The following is a 12,825-nucleotide window of genomic DNA, read 5'->3' as shown; positions in this document are numbered from 1 at the left end:
TAATAGTGGAAGGATGCTTGTTGGACTGGAGGCCTGTGATTAGTGGCGTACCTCAGGATTCGGTGCCAGGCCCATTGCTGTTTGTCATCTATATCAATAATTTGAATGACAATGTACAAGGCATGATTAGTAAGTTCGCAGATGACACTGAAGTAAGCAGCATCGTGGACAGTGAGGAAGATTATCAGAAATTGTAGCAGGATCTTGTGGGCCAAGAAATGGCAAATGGAGTTTAATATAGATAAGTGGAAGATCTTGCATTTTGGAAAGTCAAATCAATGTAGGAGTTTCATGGTGAATGGTAGGGCCTTAAGGAGTGTAGTGGAACAAAGGGATTTTGGAGTTGAGATGCACGGTTCTCTGAAAGTGGGGTCACAGGTAGACACAGCAGAGAGGAAGGCTGTTGGCACACTGGTCTTCAGTCAGGGCATGGAGTATAAAAGTTCGGAAGTTATGTTGGTGTTGTACAGGATGTTCGTGTGGCTATACTTGGGGTATTGTGTTCAGTTTTGGATGTTGTTAAACTGCAAAGCGTGCAGAAGAAAATTACAAGGAAGTTGCTCGGACTCAAGAGTTATAGGGAGAGGTTGGACAAGCTGGGACCTTTTAAGAGTGTATGAGACGGAGCGGGGGTGGGGGGGGAATTTACATAAGTGTACAAGAGACATGAATAGGGGAAATGCATTCAGTCTTTTTCCCCGGTTGAGGAATTGAGGGGAAAGTTTAAGGTAAGAGGGGAAAGAATAAATGGGAACTTGAGGGGTAAACATTTTTACGCAGAGGGTGGTACACATATGGAATGAGCTGCCAGTGAAAGTGGTTGAGACAGGCATATCAACAACATTTAGAAGGCATTTGGACAAATACAGGAGTAGGAAAGGTTAGAAGGATATGGGCAAAGTGCAGAGAAATGGGGTTAGTGTGGATGGACATTTTGGTCGGCATGGACCAGTTTGGCCAAAAGGGCCTGTCTCCATGCTCGAGGACTCTTTGACAGGGAGCCCTGGTAGACTTTGAATGCCTGCTTTCTCGAATATTAGTGCAGCAACATAACTGCTTTATTAGGAAGCGTTGGAGGTTCAGAAGTGACCTTATAGAGGTTTATAAAATCATGAGGGGTTAATGTTAGGTGTCTTTTCCTTAGAATGGGGGATTTCAAGACTGGGAGAACATTTTGAAGGCGAGAGGAGAGAGATTTTAAAAAGAAATAAGGGTTTTTTTTAAACACAGAGGGTGGTTTGCAAGTGGAATTAACTTCCTGAGGAAGTGGTAGATACAGGCACTGATACAAGGTTTAAAAAACATTTGAATAAATAGGAGCAGGAAAAGGTTTGGAGGGATATGGGCCAGGAACAGACAAGTGGGTCTAGTTTAGTTTGGGATTATGGTCGGCATGGATTGATTGGACCGAAGGGTCTGTTTCCATGCTGTATGACTATATGATTAATTGTGTTTAACCTTGAGAAGTCCCAGCTTCATCAGAAACTCTTACTGGCTTCCGGGTTTCCGTGTTTGGATCCTCTGCGTACGAACACATTATCCTTATCAATAGAGGGATTTAGCATTCCTGTTGAAATGTTGACCATCGACTACCTGTGACTCAGAGAATCATGGAGTCACAGAGTCACACAGTACAGAAGCAGACCTGGGTAACCAGTGGAAACTTGAACCTCGTGTAGCATTATGCAGCTAAAGTGCAAGTGTGAAAGATCAATAACAGCTGGGTGAGTTCATACAAAGTGATTGTTTTGGTTCAGATGACTTGTCCATACCACAATGTGTCACATCTACATTGGACTCTGTCATATGATGTGTTACGGACAGGAAGTACATCCACAAGTGTTTATAATTGATATGAATCTGCTTTGATCATTGGTGTAAGGAAAGAGTAATAACTGCCATTTCAGGTTCTGCACAGCAACTTGAGGAACAAGCTGTTCTTCGACAAGTTAATGGTGCTGGGGCAGCCGAAGTTGCAGGAAGGATGTAGAGAGTAGTGTAGTGATTCGGATTGTGGTGAGCCTTCTGTACCACTGCTCATCATGTTGTATGCTATTGTTCACCATGACACAGACTTGCTGCAATCATCCTCTAAGTGTAGAGATCTACAGGGTCTGCTTGATCTAGTGTGGTAGAGGAAGGCCACTTTGTAAATAATGAAAATAAGACTACTGCCTTAAGCAGGGTGTAGGTTTTGCATGTTAGTGACTATGTACAAGTCTGCTTAAAATACTAGACATTGTTACAGACACCATGAGGAGGATCTGTATGCAGACCCATACAGAGATGTCCACATCCTGTAGTGAATGGAAAAAAAAGAAATGGTGATCAAATTATGCTCAGAATTTATTTTCTGTACAAACTCACAGATGCTATAAGGCTAACTTCTAAAGTCTTTCTGTATCAAAGAAGTTTTAATTTACTCAGAAAACTGACAAGTGTACACTAATGAAACTAAAAATGATTCAAAATAGTTTTTAAATCAGTGTTTAAATGAATTACTTACAGGTGGACAACTAGATAACTTCCCGGTGTTGAAACCCGTTTCCCGTCGTATTAATAAAACTGCATCACGTTATACTTAAATGCATTCCCTGATGCATTTATGAACAGCACAGAGACAATTCTGTTCTATGACTGCACTGATTATTGGAAGATTACACATTTGTGGTCAACCCAATCAGGTTTATGGGAAAGTAATCTAAGCAGTGTTTTTGAAGTGACTTTTATGTACAATTTTCCTGTTGCGCCAGAAGTGGAAACTCCCTCGTCCGGCAGTCTTACACACTGAAGAGTCTTCTTTACTAAAAATAAATGCCTAAATAAAATTTGTTGGGAACTGCTGGATGAAAATTTGGTGCTTCTAAACCAAATACAAGGCAAAGGTTTGTGTGTCTCTGGTAGAATGTATATTTTACTGACATAATATGTGGACTGCTACGCATTAAAAACAAACAAATTAACAACCCATCTCGGAATTTTCACTTTGATACTTTTGGCTCCTTTGATATCTTTTTATGTCTAGCTCAAGCACATACATCACCAGATGCTTAAAATCATCGAATCTTTACAGTGTGGAAACACGCCATTTGGCCCATCATGTCCAAACAAACCTTGCAAAGAGCATCCCACCAACACCCACCCTCCCCGTCACACCTGCAACTTTGCATTTCACATGGCTAACCCAGCTACCCTGCTTATCCCTAGACACTATGGGCAATTTAGCATGGCCAATCCACCGTACCTGCACATCTTTGGACTTTAGAAGGAAACCACAGCGCTCAGGGGAAACCCTTGCAGATACAGGGAGAACGTGCAAACTCCACATATGATAGTCACCGGAGGGTAGAATCAAATCTGGATCCCTGGTGCTGTGAAGCAGTGCTAATCACTGAGCCACCATTCCACCCATTAGATGAATATTTCTAATCCTACAATAAAAGGACAGTATTCTCACGTTTCTTGACTTTTCCTTACAATAATGTGATCAAAACGGAAAATGTCGGGAGCTATAAATGAGATTAAAGAGTCTCACGTGGCCCAGGGACCATGGGTTTCAATCACACTTTCTCCACAAGGTTCCCCCTCCAACTGATCCTGACTGAAGACATAGGCAGTTGGCACAGATTTGATTTGGGGATGCAAGGGATGCAATTTCAAATTTTAGTCACCCGTGTTAAAAAAAATTCTTGAAGAAAAATCTACACCACTTACAATTTAAAGAAAATGTTCTTCTGCTTTCCCCAACCCTGCCAACATAGCAACAAACTCTTGTAATTGAATTTGAGCCTCAAAAATATGTCAAAAAAGTTAAACCTGACCTCTAATTGACCTGACTATCTGCCAAGTACAATTAGCCTCTAATTGAGGCAGGAAGACAGTAATTACACCTTGTAATCTTAAAGGGACACAACGAATGTTGCACACAGCTGCATTTTCTGCAGCAGAATGGTATACTTAAGGAATACGGTGCAATGATCCTGACCATAGAAAACAACTTTAATTGGGGCTTTTGTACAGTTGTAGTATCCCTATCTTTGAGCCTTAGTTCAAGTCCCACTGATGCCCGATGTGTGAATTAACATGACTTAAACAGATTGATGCCAAAATATCAATGAAACGATTACATCTTACACAGCTTACCAAGGTCAACAGAAGTCTTCGCCAACCACAGACAGAATGGATTGTTTTGGGAACCAAAGACAATTTTGCACATGTAGTTCTGAAAGCAGGCCATCCCCCCAACTCTTCAAAAGCACTCCGCCAAAGGCAGAATTCAGAATTGTGATGGAATACTCCCTTCTTGCCTGAACGAGAGCAGCTTCAACCGCACTTGAGAGGCTCGAAACAAAGCAGTCCACTGGACTGACACTCCACCCACCAACTTCAACACGCACTCCCTTCACCACTGGTGCACAGCAGCATCAGCATTTATAAAACGCAGCAGCTCACCAAGACTCCTTTCCCAGAGGAAAGAACAAGCAATGCATGGAAGCTGAATGTACTGGTTGCACTGAAACTTTCAAACCAGTATATGTCTCATTTGCCAGTCACATTGTTTTTAATTTATTTCTTCTGGTTTGATAGCATTTTCCAAAAGTACAACTACTACCACTTAGAAGGACAGATGCATGGTAACACCACCAGCGAGTTCATCCCAAGCCACACGTCATCGTGACTTGGAATGGGATCGTCATTGCTTATGGATCCTGTATACCTCAAGCTCCTCCCCTATCAGCACTGTTAGGGTGTCTAAATCACACGGAATCGAGTGGTTCAATGCAGTAGCTCGCCATCACCTTCTTGAGGGCAGTGAAGGATGGGATAGAAATACCAGCCTTGCCAATGTTGCTAACATATGAAATTGATGGGAAAAAAAAATCAGAGGAATTTAAGAGTTTGAGAAGTGGTGAAGATCCAGAATGTACACATGACACCCGACATTGTGACAGTGAAAGTGCAACGTCCAACATACACAATACAATATAGGAGTTATTCGTTCGTATGGACTGATTGCATTAACTTTAACAACAAGGACAGCAATGTTGCCTCTTTTTTTTAAATATGTAACCCAGCATAAAAGGGCCAGTCATCAGTTGTCTCTCAGTGAGGAGCACCTGCACCTAAATCAGAAGGTTTGTGGTTTCAAGTCATACTCCGAAAAATGGACTCTCACAATCCTAGCTGACACTCAGTGCAGTAGCAAGGCGACACCGCAAAATCAGAGGGCCAGTGCAGCAGGGTTGTCGTCTTTTGGAGGCGGATGTATAAATGTGTATTAATGGATAAGATCCATTGCATTAATTCCGAGACCAGCAGGGGGATTGCTATCACGTGTCCCAGGCAACAGTGATCCTTCAACCAGCATCACTGAAAGGAAGTTCAGCTGCTCATTTATGTCGCTTATGCCCAATGGGAGCCTGTTGTATACAAATTGGCTATTTTGGCAAATTTACAGAATGCATCTGAATAAAAAAAGGGTGAGAAGACAGACAACTCTCCGACAAGTCTTCAGAAGATTGTGTAACTAAAGAATACATTAAGTTTCTCAGATAGATTTGACCATCATATTACCACAGAGTTCGGTCAGTTATGCTCAACAGCAACAGCGATAATTAGTTAAAAATAACATGACAAATACTTTGTTGAGTTTCAGCAGAGTGAACCTATTTCACATTGCACTACACTTCTCTGACCACCCTTTGGTCATTTACCCTAATATCATCTTATACTGGCTGGGTCTAACCATTTTGTCGGCTAACTGTTACCATGAAGCTACTTGCAATCTTTTACCAAGTGAAAAGCTTTACATAAATACAAGTTTTGCATAAACAACAACACCCACTCAAATTTTCATGGTTTTGGACAAGTAAACAATTGAACATGGAAAAAATAGATTTTGAGGGTTTAAGCTCCACTATTGATAATTATTGATTCAAAACATTTTTGTGAAAGTAACAGCCAGCAGGAGCGTCGGAGGCTGAGGGGTGACCTTATAGAGGTTTACAAAATTATGAGGGGCATGGAAAGGGTAAATAGACAAAGTGTTTTCCCTGGGGTCGGGGAGTCAAAAATTAGAGGGCACAGGTTTAGGGTGAGACGGGAAAGATGTAAAAGAGAACTAAGGGCCAACTTTTTCACATAGAGGGTGATACGTATATGGAATGAGCTACCAGAGGAAGTGGTGGAGGCTGGTACAATTGCAATATTTAAAAGGCATTTGGATGGGTATATGAATAGGAAGGGTTTGGAGGGATATGGACCAGATGCTGGCAGGTAGGAGTAGATTGGTTTGGGATAGCTGGTCGGGCAAGGATGGGTTGGACCGAAGGGTCTGTTTCCGTGCTGTATATCTCTGTGACTATGACTCTATAAATCTCCAGGCTTTCCATTTCCATAAAATCGACAGATGGCAATATGGCAGACATTGCTAGGTCTGGAAATACCATAATCATTTTCTGTCATATGATTTACTGGGCAACCTGGGACAAGTTAATCAAAAATGTCCAAAAAATTTTTTTTGCCTTTCTCTTTTCAAAAACCCAGGCTAAGACAATAACACAGGTGAACAGTGTCATTACTAAAGGTGATGGAGGGTCATTATACTTAATTGTGTGGGTGGAAGTTCAATGGGCTATTTAAAGTACAATTCTACAGTCTGTCAAAGGGCTATCCTCCCATTCCTGGAATGACTCTTCCTCCTCAGAAGCTGACATAGTTTGCTTTTTCAGTGTTTTCTGTGGAACATTTCTGTTGTCAAGTTTCACAGCATGCTGCAAAATCACAAGATAATTTGTATGAACACCCTCTGTATTAGACCCTAATACAATGCATTTCTTCGTAATGCCTTCTATGTCAAAAATATACTTGCTTTTACCACTCATTTGCAAGATCTCAAGCGGTGTCATTAAGTTAACATTTTGGAGCACTGTGAGTGGTTAAGTAACAAACCAATATTCTGATTTGAAAAGCATCATCACTGCCAAATGGCTTTAGATAATATTATGCTTTTATGTAATTCATAAAGAGCTCAGAACCAGTTGTTACCTTACTCTATATCCTGGTGTGCCATGTTTTACTACTGCACTACAGTAGTGCACCAAGTGACAGTATATCAGTTCACCAGCCACATAGAGACCTGCAAGAAAAACACCTAAAACTCCAGCATGAAGTCTAAAGTTTGATTATTTCTAATGCATGGCATTCAGAAAACATAGCATGGTAGCAGGTCGTTTGAGTGTAAAAACAAAATTTAAAGCAGAATTAGACTGAAAAATTAAAACAAATTAATGCCAGAGAGGAATGTGCAAGAATACATTGACCAATGCAGTAAGTTAAACGTGCAGTTCCAACCCATGATGAATTGGGATAACCAAAAACCCTTGCAAAATTGAACATTTTAAGCCCAAAATCAAAATGTTGGATCTACCAATTTGATATTCAAAGCCTGAGGCAGGAAGCAAATGAGCCTGTCGACAATTACCTAAAAAGACTTAAAAAGAGACCTATAAAATGTAAATTTAAGAACATACATTGAATAGCTGTTAAATCAACTCATCTAGGGTTCTGCATACCTTAAGTTACAAAGAGATCTAACCTGAAAAAGTCAGATTCAGAATATCGCAGGCTACAGACATCTCAGATCACATGAAATGGGAAGTTGAAAGGCAAAGACTTTCCAAACAGCTCATTTTCAGTTAAGTCACGAGAAAGGCATGGGGTTGATGCAGTGAAATAGCAACAAAAGAATGGACAGCAGAGAGAAAAGACGGGCAAGAGATGTGAATGACCACGAGCTCTCAGATTATTTACAGGTATTGTCCCACTGTTGGATCAAACTGCAAACCTTTGGAAAGTCAAAACACTGGGAAAAGATTTGCAGAGCAAAGAAAGAAAACAGTGAGACAAATTAGAATAATGTGATAGGGTGTATCAGAAGTAAAAAGGACTCAAGACATCTACAATCTGGAAGAGAATAATGAATCAGGACACAAGAGGCATGGGAACCACATAAATTCATGGAATGGCTGTAGACATGCCACTTCCCAGTTCACACAACTATTCAGAAAAAGGAAAGGATTAGAAACAAACAGAAGCTGAAGACCGATTGTGGAACACAGAGTAAGCTCAGCCAGCATGGACAATATCAGATGATCTTTCCTGAAAATTTTAATAATGGTTACCCAAGGAAAGAGTTTTGAACTGAGCGTGCAAAGGAAACAGATGATTCAACAGCTAGCAATAACCCAATTCAGAGAGAGACTCAAAAAAAAAGGAAAGATATTAACAGTACATTCTACGTCACTGAAACAGATGGTCCTGCTATTCTGGGATTGAGCAGTGTGAAGATCTGCAGCGAATCTCAGTAAAGCAAGGGGGTAAAAGATCAAACTATAAAATCTCTTCATGAACGTAACACCACCAAAACCAAAGCAAATTACAATGAAACCAGAGTTGTAGAGTTACAGATGCTTGCTCAGAAAGTGATCCAGCAGTGACTTGGTAAGAAACAGCAGCACAGCCAGCAGTGTAGCAGCTTTGGTCTACCAGGAATGAGATCTCAGCAGAAGATGATCTTTTGCTCGCCAGATCCAGATTGTACTTGAATCAATGCAGGAACAATTTCCCGAGAAGGGCTTGTGTGAATATAGAAATTTAAGCTCATAGTCAAACCCACTGTGAACCAAATAGGCATGTATGAGGACATTGAAAAAATGTCTACATGGAAGGTATGCTGAAATAAAACAAACACAGCAGGAAAAGATGATACCCACTGATTTACCAGCCAGACCATGGAATATTGTGGGAGCTGATTTATCTTGTTCACATCTCATTCACATCTCTTGCCCACCTTTCTGTCTGATGTCCATTCTTTTGTTGCTATTTCACCCGAGAATGGTGCATTTAAGGAACAAACTACCAGTCATAAAGTTCACTTTTATCTGTAACAAGAAAGATTTGAGAGCTACTGCAATCATCTCAGCAGTACAAGCTCTGTTCACTGAGCAAGAGATTCCTTTTTGAATAGTATGTGACAATGGAACCCAATTCACCTTCAAAGAATTACCTGAACAGTACAGACTCAACCTTGTCACCACATTACCCAGGGGGAAATGGTTTTACAGAAAATCAAATCCAGACAGTGAAGAGAATACTCATGAAATGTGAGCATAAATATGCTATTTGAAAGCACAGGATTGTAACTAACACTGTGGATTTACAGATGCAGATTGCCATGTCAAATATGATGTTGAGAATATGAGGGGGGCATGGCACAAGGAAGGGTAGGATTGGGGGTTAAATACTCCTGGATACAAGGTGCTCTAAAAAGATAAGGAAGGAAAAAGAAAGAACATAGATGTCCTGCAAAAAGAGATTGTTTTAGGGGGTTCAAGGACAGTAGTCAACTTGGCTAAAACCGAGGAACAAAAGGCAGAAGTAAAATCGCTCAGTGTAGTGCATAATGGAAAGAATGTAGAGGCACACATCTTCTTGTAATTTCCTCAAAGGGGTAAGCTTAGTAGTTATAATGGGGGACTCTACCTAAATTTAGACTGAGACAGTGGTGGTCTAAAAGCAGGGAGGGGCAAGTGTTCCGAGACTGCGTTCAGGAGAACATTCAACAGCAGTACATGTTTAACTAATCTGGAGATATCTGAAGACTAAACAGAGCGTGTTGATGAGGGCAATGCTATTGATGTGGTGTACATGGACTTCCAAAAGGTGTTCAATACAGTGCAATAGAATGGACTTAGAAAAAGTTGTAATTCATGGAGTAAAAAGAGTTAGTAGCTGCACAGATAGAACGTGGGCAAAATGACTGGAAACAAAGTGTAACAGTTCAAGGATACCTTTTGGATGGAGGAAGTTTGCGGTCGAGTTTTCCACGAGTTGGTTTTGGGATCACTGCTTTTCCTGACATATTTTAATGACCGAGCTCTTGGAAACTGTCCCCATGCACAAGTTTGTAAATTACACAAAAAAAACTTCAAATGTGAGGAGGATAGTGCAAATTTATTGAAGGATATTGACAAATTGAAGAAGAAATGTGAGGGGATACATTTTGAAAGAAGATTACAAAAGAACTTAAATTAAATGGACACTAAGGGTACACAGGAGCAGGGCAACCAGAATAATTATGTGCATGAATCTAAAGATGGCAGAACATGGACAGTGAGCAGTTAATAAAGCACACAGTATCCTAGGCTTTATTAACAGAGGCATAAAGTGCAAGAGCAAGGAAAGAATGTTGAACTTGTGTAAGACCTCAGCTGGAGTATATGGTATACTGGTCTGGGCAGCTGGCTTTAGGAAGTTTGGAAACACACTGGAGGGAGTGGAGAAGAGATTTACAGAAATGGTTCCATAGATGAGGAACTTCAGTTATGAAGATCGATTGGAGAAATTGGAACTATTTATCTTGGACAGTGGAAGGCAAAGAGCAGATTTGATTGAAGTTTTCAAAGTCATCAAGGGACAGGACAAAATGGGTAGGGAGAAACTGCCCCTTCTAATACAAATATCAAGAATGATAGTGCACGGATGCAAGCTAATTTTCAAAAGAAAAGAGTGTGATAGGAGAACATTTTAACATAGTGAATAGTTACACATCATGACAGAGCCAAGTTTGATGAAGGGGAGTTCAATTTAGGCAATCAAAAACAATGGATGATTATTTCATTGGGAACAATGGACAGTGTTACAGAAAAGGTGGGAAATGGCACTCAATCATAACTTTCATATGGAGAAAAGTGTAGACACAACAGGCTGAACAGACACCTCCTGGCAAAAAATATTTCATTGGGCGGGGGTTGGGGGGGGGGGGGGGGCCGGAAAATATAGAGGTTTATAAAATCATGAAGGGTATAGATAGGGTTAATAGAAGATGTCTTTTCCCTAGGATCTGGATTTCAAGACTAGGGGATGTACTTTTAAGGATAAAAATTTAAAACAGAGAGTGGTTCACTTGTGGAATGAACCTCTTGAGGTGATGATTAATCTGGGCACAATTACAACATTTAAAAAGACCCCTGGATAAGCACATAAATAGGAAAGGTTTACAGGTATATGAGCCAGGAGCAGACAAGTGGGACTAGTTTAGCTTGGGATTACGTTCAGTATAGACTGGTTGGACCGAAGGGTCTGTTTTTGTGCTGTATACTCCATGACTCATGGAGTCACAGGTAGGTGGTCAACATTTCAACAAGAATACTAAATCTCTCCCTATTAAAAGGGCAATGTGTCTGCACACAGAGCATCCAAACATGGAAACTTGGACGCCAATAAGAGTTTCTGATGATGCAGAGACTTCACGGTTAAACACCATCGAGTCCAAAACTGGTAAGCAATGAGAAGAAACAGAGTCCATGTTTGACCTATACTCAAACCGGAAAAACAGAAAAAATCATCAAAACCAAAAGAATATCAACAGTATTATCAGCTAATGGTGCATCCATCAACATCACCACCAGCAAGTGACAACATTAGCAAGATCAAACTCCTACACCATCAAGAGCGACACACATAGCGTTATCTATGCCAACTCAGAAAGGAATGAATGCCAAATCAACAAGATGGTGGCACAGCTTACCATTTAAACAATGCAACGAATTATGTTTTTCCTTGAAAAGAAAACATTTGGTTTTGTAAGAGTCAATTGTTAAAGCTTTAGAAAAAATGTTAGCGATTGGAATGGATATTGATAGATCCATTAGATATGGTAATATATATCTCTTTAGAAGATAACAGAAATGCTATATTGTGACATCATTTGTAGAAAAATAGGAACCAAAGCATATCAATGTATGTCATAGGGTGCCACATTTACTGTCAGACTGCTGTCATGTGCTGAGTGACAATGTATCACGCTCAGTCCATCAATGATGGACAGCAGCAAGTAAAAAATGCTAGATGTAGGTATAGCATTCAGAGTCCAAAATGTGGTTATTTCGAACTTATGGAAACCAGAAGACAACAGTTAGTATGCAAGATACAGACACTGCTTTCATGAATGACCTCTCCATTCATCTAGTGTTGCATTAATCCAACATCAAAGTAACAGATTTTTTTCACTCCTTCCACAATAAATAGACAGCTTCTCCCCTAACAATGGTTTAAACTTTGTTACAAATGAAAGAACATTTAGAACTTCGAAAGTACAGAGGGTTTTGGACACCGTGCCTTCACCTCTGGATCTCATTTAGACACAACTCTCTGCCCAAGGTGCAAGGATGTATGAAATGATCTTGGACAGCCTCCCTGCAAATACTGAGCATCCAAATACATCAAACTCCCACAAGAATTAAACTGGCAGAGTCTCACAGAGGTGCCACAAGGTTATCTGATGATAGGAAGTGAAAACAAATCTGTCAGGAGATGGCCTAGAACAATGACTGGGATGCAGAGGAGGTTTGAAGAGAATGACCGAAGCAGAAATATTTTCTTCTTTGTATTTTACGGTAGACACAGTGGGTGAGTGCCCTCACAGGAGAAATAGTACCTGAAATCTCCAGAGCAGACACCCTGTTTTGGATAAGCAGAAAACACATTCCAGCAAATTATAAATTAAGCATCTACATATTGCTCTGATTCCTCAGTTTTGTGTACCAGGTTCTGTGCTCAGAGCGCCCACTCAAGAGGACAAAAAAGCCAAGAGTCTCAGAACAAAACAACAATGTCCTGAACAGTGATATACAGAACTAAGAAACAACTGCATTTGAACAGTTTTGTGCTCGGGTTTCTGATGGTCTTTTTGCAGTTTACAATAAATAAAATGTAAGAAAACTAATGAGTTTTTTAAAAAAAATCATTGCAGTCTATTGAATA

At 40.3% G+C, this 12,825-nt stretch overlaps 1 protein-coding gene across 5 annotated transcripts in view; it reads right to left on the bottom strand.

Annotated features, from left to right (window-relative positions):
• Positions 1–12,825, bottom strand: part of znf462 (zinc finger protein 462) — a 110,185-nt gene that overhangs the window by 65,222 nt on the left and 32,138 nt on the right. The window lies entirely within an intron of this gene.

The sequence above is a fragment of the Hemiscyllium ocellatum genome, chromosome 2, assembly GCF_020745735.1.
Source record: "Hemiscyllium ocellatum isolate sHemOce1 chromosome 2, sHemOce1.pat.X.cur, whole genome shotgun sequence".
NCBI lineage: Eukaryota > Metazoa > Chordata > Chondrichthyes > Orectolobiformes > Hemiscylliidae > Hemiscyllium > Hemiscyllium ocellatum.
This window is presented reverse-complemented; position numbering and strand designations above follow the sequence as displayed.